This window comes from Lissotriton vulgaris, chromosome 1_1, assembly GCF_964263255.1.
Source record: "Lissotriton vulgaris chromosome 1_1, aLisVul1.2, whole genome shotgun sequence".
Classification (NCBI taxonomy): domain Eukaryota; kingdom Metazoa; phylum Chordata; class Amphibia; order Caudata; family Salamandridae; genus Lissotriton; species Lissotriton vulgaris.
This window is the reverse complement of record NC_141685.1, coordinates 243,144,292-243,160,183: the sequence shown is the minus strand read 5'-3', so window position 1 is coordinate 243,160,183 and position 15,892 is coordinate 243,144,292. Positions and strand designations below refer to the sequence as shown.

The following is a 15,892-nucleotide window of genomic DNA, read 5'->3' as shown; positions in this document are numbered from 1 at the left end:
AACATTTTAAGTGCAGGCATTGGTCCTATGTATCACTGCCTATTCAAATAAAATACCAATCAAACAAATACATATATTTTTTTAATGATCCATTTTTCCTTTAATAAATAATATTAAGAACTACTTCTACAGTTCCACAGTTTCAAGGTTGTACTTTCCGGCACAACTTAGCATGATCCTCTCACTCTTTCATGATGTACTGATATATTGTCATTCTGATGTTGGCTGACAGCTGGGGATATAGCTCAGTGGTAGAGCATTTGACTGCAGATCAAGAGGTCCCTGGTTCAAATCCGGGTGTCCCTTCATACTATTTTGAATCATCTGTTTGTAGTTGGGAATTTTCATGAATCCCATTTGGATCATCTTTGACAGAGTCAGTGTTCCCTTGGATGTTACACTTTAATACCATTACAGTGTTGCTGATTAAAACTTGTGAGTAACTGCATTTTTTACACTGGGCTTGGTATTCCCTATGGGAAAGTTCTGAAACATCATTGATCTATTTTGGAATTCGGCTCTACCTTTCACAGCTCTAAACAAAGGGAATGGACTATGAAACCAATTGACAAATGTGTTATACTGTTTGGTGCTCTCTTGAATCGCACTAAAGAAATGGCTTAGAATACTGGGCAGCTATGCAATCAATCTATTTCTCATTACACCTGTGTCCTCAGTCTTACATATATTCCATCTCTTCTCTGTCCATACAAAGTATGTGTTTGTTTGAAGCACTTCATTTTTTGTGCAACGTAGGAACTATTTAATTTCTCCTTGAAAGCTCTGCCTACGTGCAAGATGTACAAACCCTCGTTGCAGTTGCAAGAAGGCTGGTCTGAAGAATCAGGCCAGTTGCAAGCACAAAGTGGCTTTTTTTGATGTATTAAATCGAAGGTACTTGAAAGGGGTGTTTGGGTGTTCCTTCCAAATACCGAATTGTAGTGGTATGTAGAAATGTTTTTCCTCCGTAATTTGGCCAAAAAATATTCATACTTCACCACCATCTCGGTGATTGTGGTAACCAATCATCAAATGATAATGTGTCATGTAAAAACCTCTTCCGCTTTAAGAATGTTTCAAAACAATCATTGTATGTAGAGGCATTGGTCTTATGTACCACTGCCTATTCAAATAAAATAGCAATGAAACAAATTAATCTGTTTTTTAAATGATGATCCAGTTTTACTTTAATAAATAATATTAAGGACTACTTCTCCTGTTCCACAGTTTCAAGCCTGTACTTTCCGGCACAACTTAGCATGATCCTCTCACTCTTTCATGATGTACTGATATTATGTCATTCTAATTTTTCTGAAAAGCTGGGGATATAGCTCAGTGGTAGAGCATTTGACTGCAGATCAAGAGGTCCCTGGTTCAAATCCGGGTGTCCCCTCAGACTATTTTGATTCTGTTGTTTGTAGTTGGGACTTTTCATCAATTCCTTTTGGATCATCTTTGACAGAGTCAGTGTTCCCTTGGATATTGCACTTTAATAGCATTACAGAGTTTGCTGCTCAAAACCTGTGAGTAAATGCAGTTTTAACACTCGGCTTGGTGTTCCCTTTGGGAACTTTCTGAAAGATCATTGATCTTTTTTGGAATTTGGCTCTTCCTTTTACAGACCTAAAGAAAGGGAATGGACTATGAAATAAATTGACAAATTTGTTATACTGTTTGGTGCTTTCTTGAATCGCACTGAAGAAATGGCTTAGAATACTGTGCAGCGATGCAGTCAGTCTATTTCTCATTTCACCTGTGTCCTCAGTCTTACATATATTCCACCTTTTCCCTGTGCATTAAAAGTATGTGCTTGTTTGAAGCACTTCATTTTTGTGCAACGTAGGAACTATTTAATTTCTCCTTAAATGCTCTGCCTACGTGCAAGATGTACGAACCATTGTTGCAGTTGCAAGAAGTCTGGCCTGAAGAATCAGGCCATTTGCAAGCACAAAGTGGCTTTTTCTGATGTTTTAAATCGAAGGTCTGTGAAAGGGGTGTTTGGGTGTACCTTCCAAATACCGAATTGTAGTGGTATGTCGAAATGTTTTGCACCGTAATGTGGCCCAAAACAATCATACTTCATCACCATCTGAGTGATTGTGGTAACCAAACATGAAATAATAAGGTATCCCGTAAAAACCTCTTCCCCTTTGAGAATGTTTCAAAACAAACATTTTAAGTGCAGGCATTGGTCCTATGTACCACTGCCTATTCAAATAAAATACCAATCAAACAAATACATATATTTTTTCAATGATCCATTTTTCCTTTAATAAATAATATTAAGAACTACTTCTACAGTTCCACAGTTTCAAGGTTGTACTTTCCGTCACAACTTAGCATGATCCTCTTACTCTTTCATGATGTACTGATATATTGTCATTCTGATGTTGGCTGACAGCTGGGGATATAGCTCAGTGGTAGAGCATTTGACTGCAGATCAAGAGGTCCCTGGTTCAAATCTGGGTGTCCCCTCATACTATTTTGAATCTGCTGTTTGTAGTTGGGAATTTTCATGAATCCCATTTGGATCATCTTTGACAGAGTCAGTGTTCCCTTGGGTGTTACACTTTAATACCATTACAGTGTTGCTGAATAAAACTTGTGAGTAACTGCATTTTTTACACTGGGCTTGGTATTCCCTATGGGAAATTTCTGAAACATCATTGATCTATTTTGGAATTCGGCTCTACCTTTCACAGCTCTAAACAAAGGGAATGGACTATGAAACCAATTGACAAATTTGTTATACTGTTTGGTGCTCTCTTGAATCGCACTAAAGAAATGGCTTAGAATACTGGGCAGCTATGCAATCAATCTATTTCTCATTACACCTGTGTCCTCAGTCTTACATATATTCCATCTCTTCTCTGTCCATACAAAGTATGTGTTTGTTTGAAGCACTTCATTTTTGTGCAACTTAGGAACTATTTAATTTCTCCTTGAAAGCTCTGCCTACGTACAAACCCTCGTTGCAGTTGCAAGAAGGCTGGTCTGAAGAATCAGGCCAGTTGCAAGCTCAAAGTGGCGTTTTTTGATGTATTAAATCGAAGGTACTTGAAAGGGGTGTTTGGGTGTTCCTTCCAAATACCGAATTGTAGTGGTATGTAGAAATGTTTTTCCATCGTAATTTGGCCAAAAAACAATCATACTTCACCACCATCTCGGTGATTGTGGTAACCAATCATCAAATGATAATGTGTCACGTAAAAACTTCTTCCCCTTTAAGAATGTTTCAAAACAATCATTGTATGTAGAGGCATTGGTCTTATGTACCACTGCCTATTCAAATAAAATAGCAATGAAACAAATTAATCCGTTTTTTAAATTATACAGCTTTCCTTTAATAAATAAGATTAACTACTACTTCTCCTGTTCCACAGTTTCAAGCCTGTACATTCCGGCACAACTTAGCATGAGCCTCTCACTCTTTCATGATGTACTGATATTATGTCATTCTGATTATACTGAAAAGCTGGGGATATAGCTCAGTGGTAGAGTATTTGACTGCAGATCAAGAGGTCCCTGGTTCAAATCCGGGTGTCCCCTCAGACTGTTTTGATTCTGTTGTTTGTAGTTGGGACTTTTCATCAATTCCTTTTGGATCATCTTTGACAGAGTCAGTGTTCCCTTGGATATTGCACTTTAATAGCATTACAGAGTTTGCTGCTCAAAACCTGTGAGTAAATGCAGTTTTAACACTCGGCTTGGTGTTCCCTTTGGGAACTTTCTGAAAGATCATTGATCTTTTTTGGAATTTGGCTCTTCCTTTTACAGACCTAAAGAAAGGGAATGGACTATGAAACAAATTGACAAATTTGTTATACTGTTTGGTGCTTTCTTGAATCGCACTAAAGAAATGGGTTAGAATACTGTGCAGCGATGCAGTCAGTCTATTTCTCATTTCACCTGTGTCCTCAGTCTTACATATATTCCACCTTTTCCCTGTGCATTAAAAGTATGTGCTTGTTTGAAGCACTTCATTTTTGTGCAACGTAGGAACTATTTAATTTCTCCTTAAATGCTCTGCCTACGTGCAAGATGTACGAACCATTGTTGCAGTTGCAAGAAGTCTGGCCTGAAGAATCAGGCCATTTGCAAGCACAAAGTGGCTTTTTCTGATGTTTTAAATCGAAGGTCCGTGAAAGGGTGTTTGGGTGTACCTTCCAAATACCGAATTGTAGTGGTATGTCGAAATGTTTTTCCACCGTAATGTGGCCCAAAACAATCATACTTCATCACCATCTGAGTGATTGTGGTAACCAAACATGAAATAATAAGGTATCCCGTAAAAACCTCTTCCCCTTTGAGAATGTTTCAAAACAAACATTTTAAGTGCAGGCATTGGTCCTATGTACCACTGCCTATTCAAATAAAATACCAATCAAACAAATACATATATTTTTTCAATGATCCATTTTTCCTTTAATAAATAATATTAAGAACTACTTCTTCAGTTCCACAGTTTCAAGGTTGTACTTTCCGTCACAACTTAGCATGATCCTCTCACTCTTTCATGATGTACTGATATATTGTCATTCTGATCTTGGCTGACAGCTGGGGATATAGCTCAGTGGTAGAGCATTTGACTGCAGATCAAGAGGTCCCTGGTTCAAATCCGGGTGTCCCCTCATACTATTTTGAATCTGCTGTTTGTAGTTGGGAATTTTCATGAATCCCATTTGGATCATCTTTGACAGAGTCAGTGTTCCCTTGGATGTTACACTTTAATACCATTACAGTGTTGCTGATTAAAACTTGTGAGTAACTGCATTTTTTACACTGGGCTTGGTATTCCCTATGGGAAAGTTCTGAAACATCATTGATCTATTTTGGAATTCGGCTCTAACTTTCACAGCTCTAAACAAAGGGAATGGACTATGAAACCAATTGACAAATTTGTTATACTGTTTGGTGCTCTCTTGAATCGCACTAAAGAAATGGCTTAGAATACTGGGCAGCTATGCAATCAATCTATTTCTCATTACACCTGTGTCCTCAGTCTTACATATATTCCATCTCTTCTCTGTCCATACAAAGTATGTGTTTGTTTGAAGCACTTCATTTTTTGTGCAACGTAGGAACTATTTAATTTCTCCTTGAAAGCTCTGCCTACGTGCAAGATGTACAAACCCTCGTTGCAGTTGCAAGAAGGCTGGTCTGAAGAATCAGGCCAGTTGCAAGCACAAAGTGGCTTTTTTTGATGTATTAAATCGAAGGTACTTGAAAGGGGTGTTTGGGTGTTCCTTCCAAATACCGAATTGTAGTGGTATGTAGAAATGTTTTTCCTCCGTAATTTGGCCAAAAAATATTCATACTTCACCACCATCTCGGTGATTGTGGTAACCAATCATCAAATGATAATGTGTCATGTAAAAACCTCTTCCGCTTTAAGAATGTTTCAAAACAATCATTGTATGTAGAGGCATTGGTCTTATGTACCACTGCCTATTCAAATAAAATAGCAATGAAACAAATTAATCTGTTTTTTAAATGATGATCCAGTTTTACTTTAATAAATAATATTAAGGACTACTTCTCCTGTTCCACAGTTTCAAGCCTGTACTTTCCGGCACAACTTAGCATGATCCTCTCACTCTTTCATGATGTACTGATATTATGTCATTCTAATTTTTCTGAAAAGCTGGGGATATAGCTCAGTGGTAGAGCATTTGACTGCAGATCAAGAGGTCCCTGGTTCAAATCCGGGTGTCCCCTCAGACTATTTTGATTCTGTTGTTTGTAGTTGGGACTTTTCATCAATTCCTTTTGGATCATCTTTGACAGAGTCAGTGTTCCCTTGGATATTGCACTTTAATAGCATTACAGAGTTTGCTGCTCAAAACCTGTGAGTAAATGCAGTTTTAACACTCGGCTTGGTGTTCCCTTTGGGAACTTTCTGAAAGATCATTGATCTTTTTTGGAATTTGGCTCTTCCTTTTACAGACCTAAAGAAAGGGAATGGACTATGAAATAAATTGACAAATTTGTTATACTGTTTGGTGCTTTCTTGAATCGCACTGAAGAAATGGCTTAGAATACTGTGCAGCGATGCAGTCAGTCTATTTCTCATTTCACCTGTGTCCTCAGTCTTACATATATTCCACCTTTTCCCTGTGCATTAAAAGTATGTGCTTGTTTGAAGCACTTCATTTTTGTGCAACGTAGGAACTATTTAATTTCTCCTTAAATGCTCTGCCTACGTGCAAGATGTACGAACCATTGTTGCAGTTGCAAGAAGTCTGGCCTGAAGAATCAGGCCATTTGCAAGCACAAAGTGGCTTTTTCTGATGTTTTAAATCGAAGGTCCGTGAAAGGGGTGTTTGGGTGTACCTTCCAAATACCGAATTGTAGTGGTATGTCGAAATGTTTTGCACCGTAATGTGGCCCAAAACAATCATACTTCATCACCATCTGAGTGATTGTGGTAACCAAACATGAAATAATAAGGTATCCCGTAAAAACCTCTTCCCCTTTGAGAATGTTTCAAAACAAACATTTTAAGTGCAGGCATTGGTCCTATGTACCACTGCCTATTCAAATAAAATACCAATCAAACAAATACATATATTTTTTCAATGATCCATTTTTCCTTTAATAAATAATATTAAGAACTACTTCTACAGTTCCACAGTTTCAAGGTTGTACTTTCCGTCACAACTTAGCATGATCCTCTCACTCTTTCATGATGTACTGATATATTGTCATTCTGATGTTGGCTGACAGCTGGGGATATAGCTCAGTGGTAGAGCATTTGACTGCAGATTATAGAGGTCCCTGGTTCAAATCCGGGTGTCCCCTCATACTATTTTGAATCTGCTGTTTGTAGTTGGGAATTTTCATGAATCCCATTTGGATCATCTTTGACAGAGTCAGTGTTCCCTTGGGTGTTACACTTTAATACCATTACAGTGTTGCTGAATAAAACTTGTGAGTAACTGCATTTTTTACACTGGGCTTGGTATTCCCTATGGGAAATTTCTGAAACATCATTGATCTATTTTGGAATTCGGCTCTACCTTTCACAGCTCTAAACAAAGGGAATGGACTATGAAACCAATTGACAAATTTGTTATACTGTTTGGTGCTCTCTTGAATCGCACTAAAGAAATGGCTTAGAATACTGGGCAGCTATGCAATCAATCTATTTCTCATTACACCTGTGTCCTCAGTCTTACATATATTCCATCTCTTCTCTGTCCATACAAAGTATGTGTTTGTTTGAAGCACTTCATTTTTGTGCAACTTAGGAACTATTTAATTTCTCCTTGAAAGCTCTGCCTACGTACAAACCCTCGTTGCAGTTGCAAGAAGGCTGGTCTGAAGAATCAGGCCAGTTGCAAGCTCAAAGTGGCGTTTTTTGATGTATTAAATCGAAGGTACTTGAAAGGGGTGTTTGGGTGTTCCTTCCAAATACCGAATTGTAGTGGTATGTAGAAATGTTTTTCCATCGTAATTTGGCCAAAAAACAATCATACTTCACCACCATCTCGGTGATTGTGGTAACCAATCATCAAATGATAATGTGTCACGTAAAAACTTCTTCCCCTTTAAGAATGTTTAAAAACAATCATTGTATGTAGAGGCATTGGTCTTATGTACCACTGCCTATTCAAATAAAATAGCAATGAAACAAATTAATCCGTTTTTTAAATTATACAGCTTTCCTTTAATAAATAAGATTAACTACTACTTCTCCTGTTCCACAGTTTCAAGCCTGTACATTCCGGCACAACTTAGCATGAGCCTCTCACTCTTTCATGATGTACTGATATTATGTCATTCTGATTATACTGAAAAGCTGGGGATATAGCTCAGTGGTAGAGTATTTGACTGCAGATCAAGAGGTCCCTGGTTCAAATCCGGGTGTCCCCTCAGACTGTTTTGATTCTGTTGTTTGTAGTTGGGACTTTTCATCAATTCCTTTTGGATCATCTTTGACAGAGTCAGTGTTCCCTTGGATATTGCACTTTAATAGCATTACAGAGTTTGCTGCTCAAAACCTGTGAGTAAATGCAGTTTTAACACTCGGCTTGGTGTTCCCTTTGGGAACTTTCTGAAAGATCATTGATCTTTTTTGGAATTTGGCTCTTCCTTTTACAGACCTAAAGAAAGGGAATGGACTATGAAACAAATTGACAAATTTGTTATACTGTTTGGTGCTTTCTTGAATCGCACTAAAGAAATGGCTTAGAATACTGTGCAGCGATGCAGTCAGTCTATTTCTCATTTCACCTGTGTCCTCAGTCTTACATATATTCCACCTTTTCCCTGTGCATTAAAAGTATGTGCTTGTTTGAAGCACTTCATTTTTGTGCAACGTAGGAACTATTTAATTTCTCCTTAAATGCTCTGCCTACGTGCAAGATGTACGAACCATTGTTGCAGTTGCAAGAAGTCTGGCCTGAAGAATCAGGCCATTTGCAAGCACAAAGTGGCTTTTTCTGATGTTTTAAATCGAAGGTCCGTGAAAGGGGTGTTTGGGTGTACCTTCCAAATACCGAATTGTAGTGGTATGTCGAAATGTTTTTCCACCGTAATGTGGCCCAAAACAATCATACTTCATCACCATCTGAGTGATTGTGGTAACCAAACATGAAACAATAAGGTATCCCGTAAAAACCTCTTCCCCTTTGAGAATGTTTCAAAACAAACATTTTAAGTGCAGGCATTGGTCCTATGTACCACTGCCTATTCAAATAAAATACCAATCAAACAAATACATATATTTTTTCAATGATCCATTTTTCCTTTAATAAATAATATTAAGAACTACTTCTACAGTTCCACAGTTTCAAGGTTGTACTTTCCGTCACAACTTAGCATGATCCTCTCACTCTTTCATGATGTACTGATATATTGTCATTCTGATCTTGGCTGACAGCTGGGGATATAGCTCAGTGGTAGAGCATTTGACTGCAGATCAAGAGGTCCCTGGTTCAAATCTGGGTGTCCCCTCATACTATTTTGAATCTGCTGTTTGTAGTTGGGAATTTTCATGAATCCCATTTGTATCATCTTTGACAGAGTCAGTGTTCCCTTGGATGTTACACTTTAATACCATTACAGTGTTGCTGATTAAAACTTGTGAGTAACTGCATTTTTTACACTGGGCTTGGTATTCCCTATGGGAAATTTCTGAAACATCATTGATCTATTTTGGAATTCGGCTCTACCTTTCACAGCTCTAAACAAAGGGAATGGACTATGAAACCAATTGACAAATTTGTTATACTGTTTGGTGCTCTCTTGAATCGCACTAAAGAAATGGCTTAGAATACTGGGCAGCTATGCAATCAATCTATTTCTCATTACACCTGTGTCCTCAGTCTTACATATATTCCATCTCTTCTCTGTCCATACAAAGTATGTGTTTGTTTGAAGCACTTCATTTTTGTGCAACTTAGGAACTATTTAATTTCTCCTTGAAAGCTCTGCCTACGTACAAACCCTCGTTGCAGTTGCAAGAAGGCTGGTCTGAAGAATCAGGCCAGTTGCAAGCTCAAAGTGGCGTTTTTTGATGTATTAAATCGAAGGTACTTGAAAGGGGTGTTTGGGTGTTCCTTCCAAATACCGAATTGTAGTGGTATGTAGAAATGTTTTTCCATCGTAATTTGGCCAAAAAACAATCATACTTCACCACCATCTCGGTGATTGTGGTAACCAATCATCAAATGATAATGTGTCACGTAAAAACCTCTTCCCCTTTAAGAATGTTTCAAAACAATCATTGTATGTAGAGGCATTGGTCTTATGTACCACTGCCTATTCAAATAAAATAGCAATGAAACAAATTAATCCGTTTTTTAAATTATACAGCTTTCCTTTAATAAATAAGATTAACTACTACTTCTCCTGTTCCACAGTTTCAAGCCTGTACATTCCGGCACAACTTAGCATGAGCCTCTCACTCTTTCATGATGTACTGATATTATGTCATTCTGATTTTACTGAAAAGCTGGGGATATAGCTCAGTGGTAGAGTATTTGACTGCAGATCAAGAGGTCCCTGGTTCAAATCCGGGTGTCCCCTCAGACTGTTTTGATTCTGTTGTTTGTAGTTGGGACTTTTCATCAATTCCTTTTGGATCATCTTTGACAGAGTCAGTGTTCCCTTGGATATTGCACTTTAATAGCATTACAGAGTTTGCTGCTCAAAACCTGTGAGTAAATGCAGTTTTAACACTCGGCTTGGTGTTCCCTTTGGGAACTTTCTGAAAGATCATTGATCTTTTTTGGAATTTGGCTCTTCCTTTTACAGACCTAAATAAAGGGAATGGACTATGAAACAAATTGACAAATTTGTTATACTGTTTGGTGCTTTCTTGAATCGCACTAAAGAAATGGCTTAGAATACTGTGCAGCGATGCAGTCAGTCTATTTCTCATTTCACCTGTGTCCTCAGTCTTACATATATTCCACCTTTTCCCTGTGCATTAAAAGTATGTGCTTGTTTGAAGCACTTCATTTTTGTGCAACGTAGGAACTATTTAATTTCTCCTTGAAAGCTCTGCCTACGTGCAAGATGTACAAACCCTCGTTGCAGTTGCAAGAAGGCTGGTCTGAAGAATCAGGCCAGTTGCAAGCACAAAGTGGCTTTTTTTGATGTATTAAATCGAAGGTACTTGAAAGGGGTGTTTGGGTGTTCCTTCCAAATACCGAATTGTAGTGGTATGTAGAAATGTTTTTCCTCCGTAATGCGGCCCAAAACAATCATACTTCATCACCATCTGAGTGATTGTGGTAACCAAACATGAAACAATAAGGTATCCCGTAAAAACCTCTTCCCCTTTGAGAATGTTTCAAAACAAACATTTTAAGTGCAGGCATTGGTCCTATGTATCACTGCCTATTCAAATAAAATACCAATCAAACAAATACATATATTTTTTTAATGATCCATTTTTCCTTTAATAAATAATATTAAGAACTACTTCTACAGTTCCACAGTTTCAAGGTTGTACTTTCCGGCACAACTTAGCATGATCCTCTCACTCTTTCATGATGTACTGATATATTGTCATTCTGATGTTGGCTGACAGCTGGGGATATAGCTCAGTGGTAGAGCATTTGACTGCAGATCAAGAGGTCCCTGGTTCAAATCCGGGTGTCCCCTCATACTATTTTGAATCTGCTGTTTGTAGTTGGGAATTTTCATGAATCCCATTTGGATCATCTTTGACAGAGTCAGTGTTCCCTTGGATGTTACACTTTAATACCATTACAGTGTTGCTGATTAAAACTTGTGAGTAACTGCATTTTTTACACTGGGCTTGGTATTCCCTATGGGAAAGTTCTGAAACATCATTGATCTATTTTGGAATTCGGCTCTACCTTTCACAGCTCTAAACAAAGGGAATGGACTATGAAACCAATTGACAAATTTGTTATACTGTTTGGTGCTCTCTTGAATCGCACTAAAGAAATGGCTTAGAATACTGGGCAGCTATGCAATCAATCTATTTCTCATTACACCTGTGTCCTCAGTCTTACATATATTCCATCTCTTCTCTGTCCATACAAAGTATGTGTGTGTTTGAAGCACTTCATTTTTGTGCAACTTAGGAACTATTTAATTTCTCCTTGAAAGCTCTGCCTACGTGCAAGGTGTACAAACCCTTGTTGCAGTTGCAAGAAGGCTGGTCTGAAGAATCAGGCCAGTTGCAAGCACAAAGTGGCTTTTTTTGATGTATTAAATTGAAGGTACTTGCAAGGGGTGTTTGGGTGTTCCTTCCAAATACCGAATTGTAGTGGTATGTAGAAATGTTTTTCCATCGTAATTTGGCCAAAAAACAATCATACTTCACCACCATCTCGGTGATTGTGGTAACCAATCATCAAATGATAATGTGTCACGTAAAAACCTCTTCCCCTTTAAGAATGTTTCAAAATAATCATTGTATGTAGAGGCATTGGTCTTATGTACCACTGCCTATTCAAATAAAATAGCAATGAAAAAATTAATCTGTTTTTTAAATGATCCAGTTTTACTTTAATAAATAATATTAAGGACTACTTCTCCTGTTCCACAGTTTCAAGCCTGTACTTTCCGGCACAACTTAGCATGATCCTCTCACTCTTTCATGATGTACTGATATTATGTCATTCTGATTTTACTGAAAAGATGGGGATATAGCTCAGTGGTAGAGCATTTGACTGCAGATCAAGAGGTCCCTGGTTCAAATCCGGGTGTCCCCTCAGACTATTTTGATTCTGTTGTTTGTAGTTGGGACTTTTCAACAATTCCTTTTGGATCATCTTTGACAGAGTCAGTGTTCCCTTGGATATTGCACTTTAATAGCATTACAGAGTTTGCTGCTCAAAACCTGTGAGTAAATGGAGTTTTAACACTCGGCTTGGTATTCGATTTGGGAAATTTCTGAAAGATCATTGATCTATTTTGGAATTTGGCTCTTCCTTTTACAGCACTAAAGAAAGGGAATGGACTATGAAACAAATTGACAAATTTGTTATACTGTTTGGTGCTTTCTTGAATCGCACTAAAGAAATGGCTTAGAATACTGTGCAGCGATGCAGTCAGTCTATTTCTCATTTCACCTGTGTCCTCAGTCTTACATATATTCCACCTTTTCCCTGTGCATTAAAAGTATGTGCTTGTTTGAAGCACTTCATTTTTGTGCAACGTAGGAACTATTTAATTTCTCCTTAAATGCTCTGCCTACGTGCAAGATGTACGAACCATTGTTGCAGTTGCAAGAAGGCTGGCCTGAATAATCAGGCCATTTGCAAGCACAAAGTGGCTTTTTCTGATGTTTTAAATCGAAGGTCCGTGAAAGGGGTGTTTGGGTGTACCTTCCAAATACCGAATTGTAGTGGTATGTAGAAATGTTTTTCCACCGTAATGTGGCCCAAAACAATCATACTTCATCACCATCCGAGTGATTGTGGTAACTAAACATGAAACAATAAGGTATCCCGTAAAAACCTCTTCCTCTTTGAGAATGTTTCAAAACAAACATTTTAAGTGCAGGCATTGGTCCTATGTACCACTGCCTATTCAAATAAAATACCAATCAAACAAATACATATATTTTTTCAATGATCCATTTTTCCTTTAATAAATAATATTAAGAACTACTTCTACAGTTCCACAGTTTCAAGGTTGTACTTTCCGGCACAACTTAGCATGATCCTCTCACTCTTTCATGATGTACTGATATATTGTCATTCTGATGTTGGCTGACAGCTGGGGATATAGCTCAGTGGTAGAGCATTTGACTGCATATCAAGAGGTCCCTGGTTTAAATCCGGGTGTCCCCTCATACTATTTTGAATCTGCTGTTTGTAGTTGGGAATTTTCATGAATCCCATTTGGATCATCTTTGACAGAGTCAGTGTTCCCTTGGATGTTACACTTTAATACCATTACAGTGTTGCTGATTAAAACTTGTGAGTAACTGCATTTTTTACACTGGTTTTGGTATTCCCTATGGGAAATTTCTGAAACATCATTGATCTATTTTGGAATTCGGCTCTACCTTTCACAGCTCTAAACAAAGGGAATGGACTATGAAACCAATTGACAAATTTGTTATACTGTTTGGTGCTCTCTTGAATCGCACTAAAGAAATGGCTTAGAATACTGGGCAGCTATGCAATCAATCTATTTCTCATTACACCTGTGTCCTCAGTCTTACATATATTCCATCTCTTCTCTGTCCATACAAAGTATGTGTTTGTTTGAAGCACTTCATTTTTGTGCAACTTAGGAACTATTTAATTTCTCCTTGAAAGCTCTGCCTACGTACAAACCCTCGTTGCACTTGCAAGAAGGCTGGTCTGAAGAATCAGGCCAGTTGCAAGCACAAAGTGGCTTTTTTTGATGTATTAAATCGAAGGTACTTGAAAGGGGTGTTTGGGTGTTCCTTCCAAATACCGAATTGTAGTGGTATGTAGAAATGTTTTTCCATCGTAATTTGGCCAAAAAACAATCATACTTCACCACCATCTCGGTGATTGTGGTAACCAATCATCAAATGATAATGTGTCACGTAAAAACCTCTTCCCCTTTAAGAATGTTTCAAAACAATCATTGTATGTAGAGGCATTGGTCTTATGTACCACTGCCTATTCAAATAAAATAGCAATGAAACAAATTAATCTGTTTTTTAAATGATACAGCTTTCCTTTAATAAATAATATTAACTACTACTTCTCCTGTTCCACAGTTTCAAGCCTGTACTTTCCGGCACAAATTAGCATGAGCCTCTCACTCTTTCATGATGTACTGATATTATGTCATTCTGATTTTACTGAAAAGCTGGGGATATAGCTCAGTGGTAGAGCATTTGACTGCAGATCAAGAGGTCCCTGGTTCAAATCCGGGTGTCCCCTCAGACTATTTTGATTCTGTTGTTTGTAGTTGGGACTTTTCATCAATTCCTTTTGGATCATCTTTCACAGAGTCAGTGTTCCCTTGGTTATTGCACTTTAATAGCATTACATAGTTTGCTGCTCAAAACCTGTGAGTAAATGGAGTTTTAACACTCGGCTTGGTATTCCCTTTGGGAAATTTCTGAAACATCATTGATCTATTTTGGAATTTGGCTCTTCCTTTTACAGCACTAAAGAAAGGGAATGGACTATGAAACAAATTGACAAATTTGTTATACTGTTTGGTGCTCTCTTGAATCGAACTAAAGAAATGGCTTAGAATACTGTGCAGCGATGCAGTCAGTCTATTTCTCATTTCACCTGTGTCCTCAGTCTTAGATATATTCCACCTTTTCCCTGTGCATTAAAAGTATGTGCTTGTTTGAAGCACTTCATTTTTGTGCAACGTAGGAACTATTTAATTTCTCCTTGAAAGCTCTGCCTACGTGCAAGATGTTCAAACCCTTGTTGCAGTTGCAAGAAGGCTGGTCTGAAGAATCAGGCCAGTTGCAAGCACAAAGTGGCTTTTTTGATGTATTAAATAGAAGGTACTTGAAAGGGGTGTTTGGGTGTTCCTTCCAAATACCGAATTGTAGTGGTATGTAGAAATGTTTTTCCTCCGTAATTTGGCCAAAAAACAATCATACTTCACCACCATCTCGGTGATTGTGGTAACCAATCATCAAATGATAATGTGTCACGTAAAAACCTCTTCCCCTTTAAGAATGTTTCAAAACAAACATTGTATGTAGAGGCATTGGTCTTATGTACCACGGCCTATTCAAATAAAATAGCAATGAAACAAATTAATCTGTTTTTTAAATGATCCAGTTTTACTTTAATAAATAATATTAAGGACTACTTCTCCTGTTCCACAGTTTCAAGCCTGTACTTTCCGGCACAACTTAGCATGATCCTCTCACTCTTTCATGATGTACTGATATTATGTCATTCTGATTGTACTGAAAAGCTGGGGATATAGCTCAGTGGTAGAGCATTTGACTGCAGATCAAGAGGCCCCTGGTTCAAATCCGGGTGTCCCCTCAGACTATTTTGATTCTGTTGTTTGTAGTTGGGACTTTTCATCAATTCCTTTTGGATCATCTATGACAGAGTCAGTGTTCCCTTGGATATTGCACTTTAATATCATTACAGAGTTTGCTGTTCAAAACCTGTGAGTAAATGCAGTTTTAACACTCGGCTTGGTGTTCCATTTGGGAACTTTCTGAAAGATCATTGATCTTTTTTGGAATTTGGCTCTTCCTTTTACAGACCTAAAGAAAGGGAATGGACTATGAAACAAATTGACAAATTTGTTATACTGTTTGGTGCTTTCTTGAATCGCACTAAAGAAATGGCTTAGAATACTGTGCAGCGATGCAGTCAGTCTATTTCTCATTTCACCTGTGTCCTCAGTCTTACATATATTCCACCTTTTCCCTGTGCATTAAAAGTATGTGCTTGTTTGAAGCACTTCATTTTTGTGCAACGTAGGAACT

General features: G+C 37.8%; 15 non-coding genes across 15 annotated transcripts; all 15 read left to right on the top strand.

Moving 5' to 3' along the window:
- Positions 1–234: 234 nt before the first annotated feature.
- Positions 235–306, top strand: TRNAC-GCA (transfer RNA cysteine (anticodon GCA)). The gene has a single exon. It is a non-coding gene; the product is annotated as a tRNA-Cys (tRNA).
- A 1,015-nt stretch (positions 307–1,321) lies between these two features.
- TRNAC-GCA (transfer RNA cysteine (anticodon GCA)) lies at positions 1,322–1,393 on the top strand. The gene has a single exon. It is a non-coding gene; the product is annotated as a tRNA-Cys (tRNA).
- Positions 1,394–2,403: 1,010 nt separating this feature from the next.
- On the top strand, positions 2,404–2,475 carry TRNAC-GCA (transfer RNA cysteine (anticodon GCA)). Its single transcript has one exon. It is a non-coding gene; the product is annotated as a tRNA-Cys (tRNA).
- A 1,002-nt stretch (positions 2,476–3,477) lies between these two features.
- On the top strand, positions 3,478–3,549 carry TRNAC-GCA (transfer RNA cysteine (anticodon GCA)). The gene has a single exon. It is a non-coding gene; the product is annotated as a tRNA-Cys (tRNA).
- A 1,010-nt stretch (positions 3,550–4,559) lies between these two features.
- Positions 4,560–4,631, top strand: TRNAC-GCA (transfer RNA cysteine (anticodon GCA)). Its single transcript has one exon. It is a non-coding gene; the product is annotated as a tRNA-Cys (tRNA).
- A 1,015-nt stretch (positions 4,632–5,646) lies between these two features.
- On the top strand, positions 5,647–5,718 carry TRNAC-GCA (transfer RNA cysteine (anticodon GCA)). The gene has a single exon. It is a non-coding gene; the product is annotated as a tRNA-Cys (tRNA).
- Positions 5,719–6,728: 1,010 nt separating this feature from the next.
- TRNAC-GCA (transfer RNA cysteine (anticodon GCA)) lies at positions 6,729–6,801 on the top strand. Its single transcript has one exon. It is a non-coding gene; the product is annotated as a tRNA-Cys (tRNA).
- Positions 6,802–7,803: 1,002 nt separating this feature from the next.
- TRNAC-GCA (transfer RNA cysteine (anticodon GCA)) lies at positions 7,804–7,875 on the top strand. The gene has a single exon. It is a non-coding gene; the product is annotated as a tRNA-Cys (tRNA).
- A 1,011-nt stretch (positions 7,876–8,886) lies between these two features.
- On the top strand, positions 8,887–8,958 carry TRNAC-GCA (transfer RNA cysteine (anticodon GCA)). Its single transcript has one exon. It is a non-coding gene; the product is annotated as a tRNA-Cys (tRNA).
- A 1,002-nt stretch (positions 8,959–9,960) lies between these two features.
- TRNAC-GCA (transfer RNA cysteine (anticodon GCA)) lies at positions 9,961–10,032 on the top strand. The gene has a single exon. It is a non-coding gene; the product is annotated as a tRNA-Cys (tRNA).
- A 1,011-nt stretch (positions 10,033–11,043) lies between these two features.
- TRNAC-GCA (transfer RNA cysteine (anticodon GCA)) lies at positions 11,044–11,115 on the top strand. The gene has a single exon. It is a non-coding gene; the product is annotated as a tRNA-Cys (tRNA).
- Positions 11,116–12,125: 1,010 nt separating this feature from the next.
- TRNAC-GCA (transfer RNA cysteine (anticodon GCA)) lies at positions 12,126–12,197 on the top strand. The gene has a single exon. It is a non-coding gene; the product is annotated as a tRNA-Cys (tRNA).
- Positions 12,198–13,208: 1,011 nt separating this feature from the next.
- On the top strand, positions 13,209–13,280 carry TRNAC-GCA (transfer RNA cysteine (anticodon GCA)). The gene has a single exon. It is a non-coding gene; the product is annotated as a tRNA-Cys (tRNA).
- A 1,002-nt stretch (positions 13,281–14,282) lies between these two features.
- Positions 14,283–14,354, top strand: TRNAC-GCA (transfer RNA cysteine (anticodon GCA)). Its single transcript has one exon. It is a non-coding gene; the product is annotated as a tRNA-Cys (tRNA).
- Positions 14,355–15,365: 1,011 nt separating this feature from the next.
- On the top strand, positions 15,366–15,437 carry TRNAC-GCA (transfer RNA cysteine (anticodon GCA)). Its single transcript has one exon. It is a non-coding gene; the product is annotated as a tRNA-Cys (tRNA).
- The last annotated feature ends 455 nt before the right edge of the window (positions 15,438–15,892 follow it).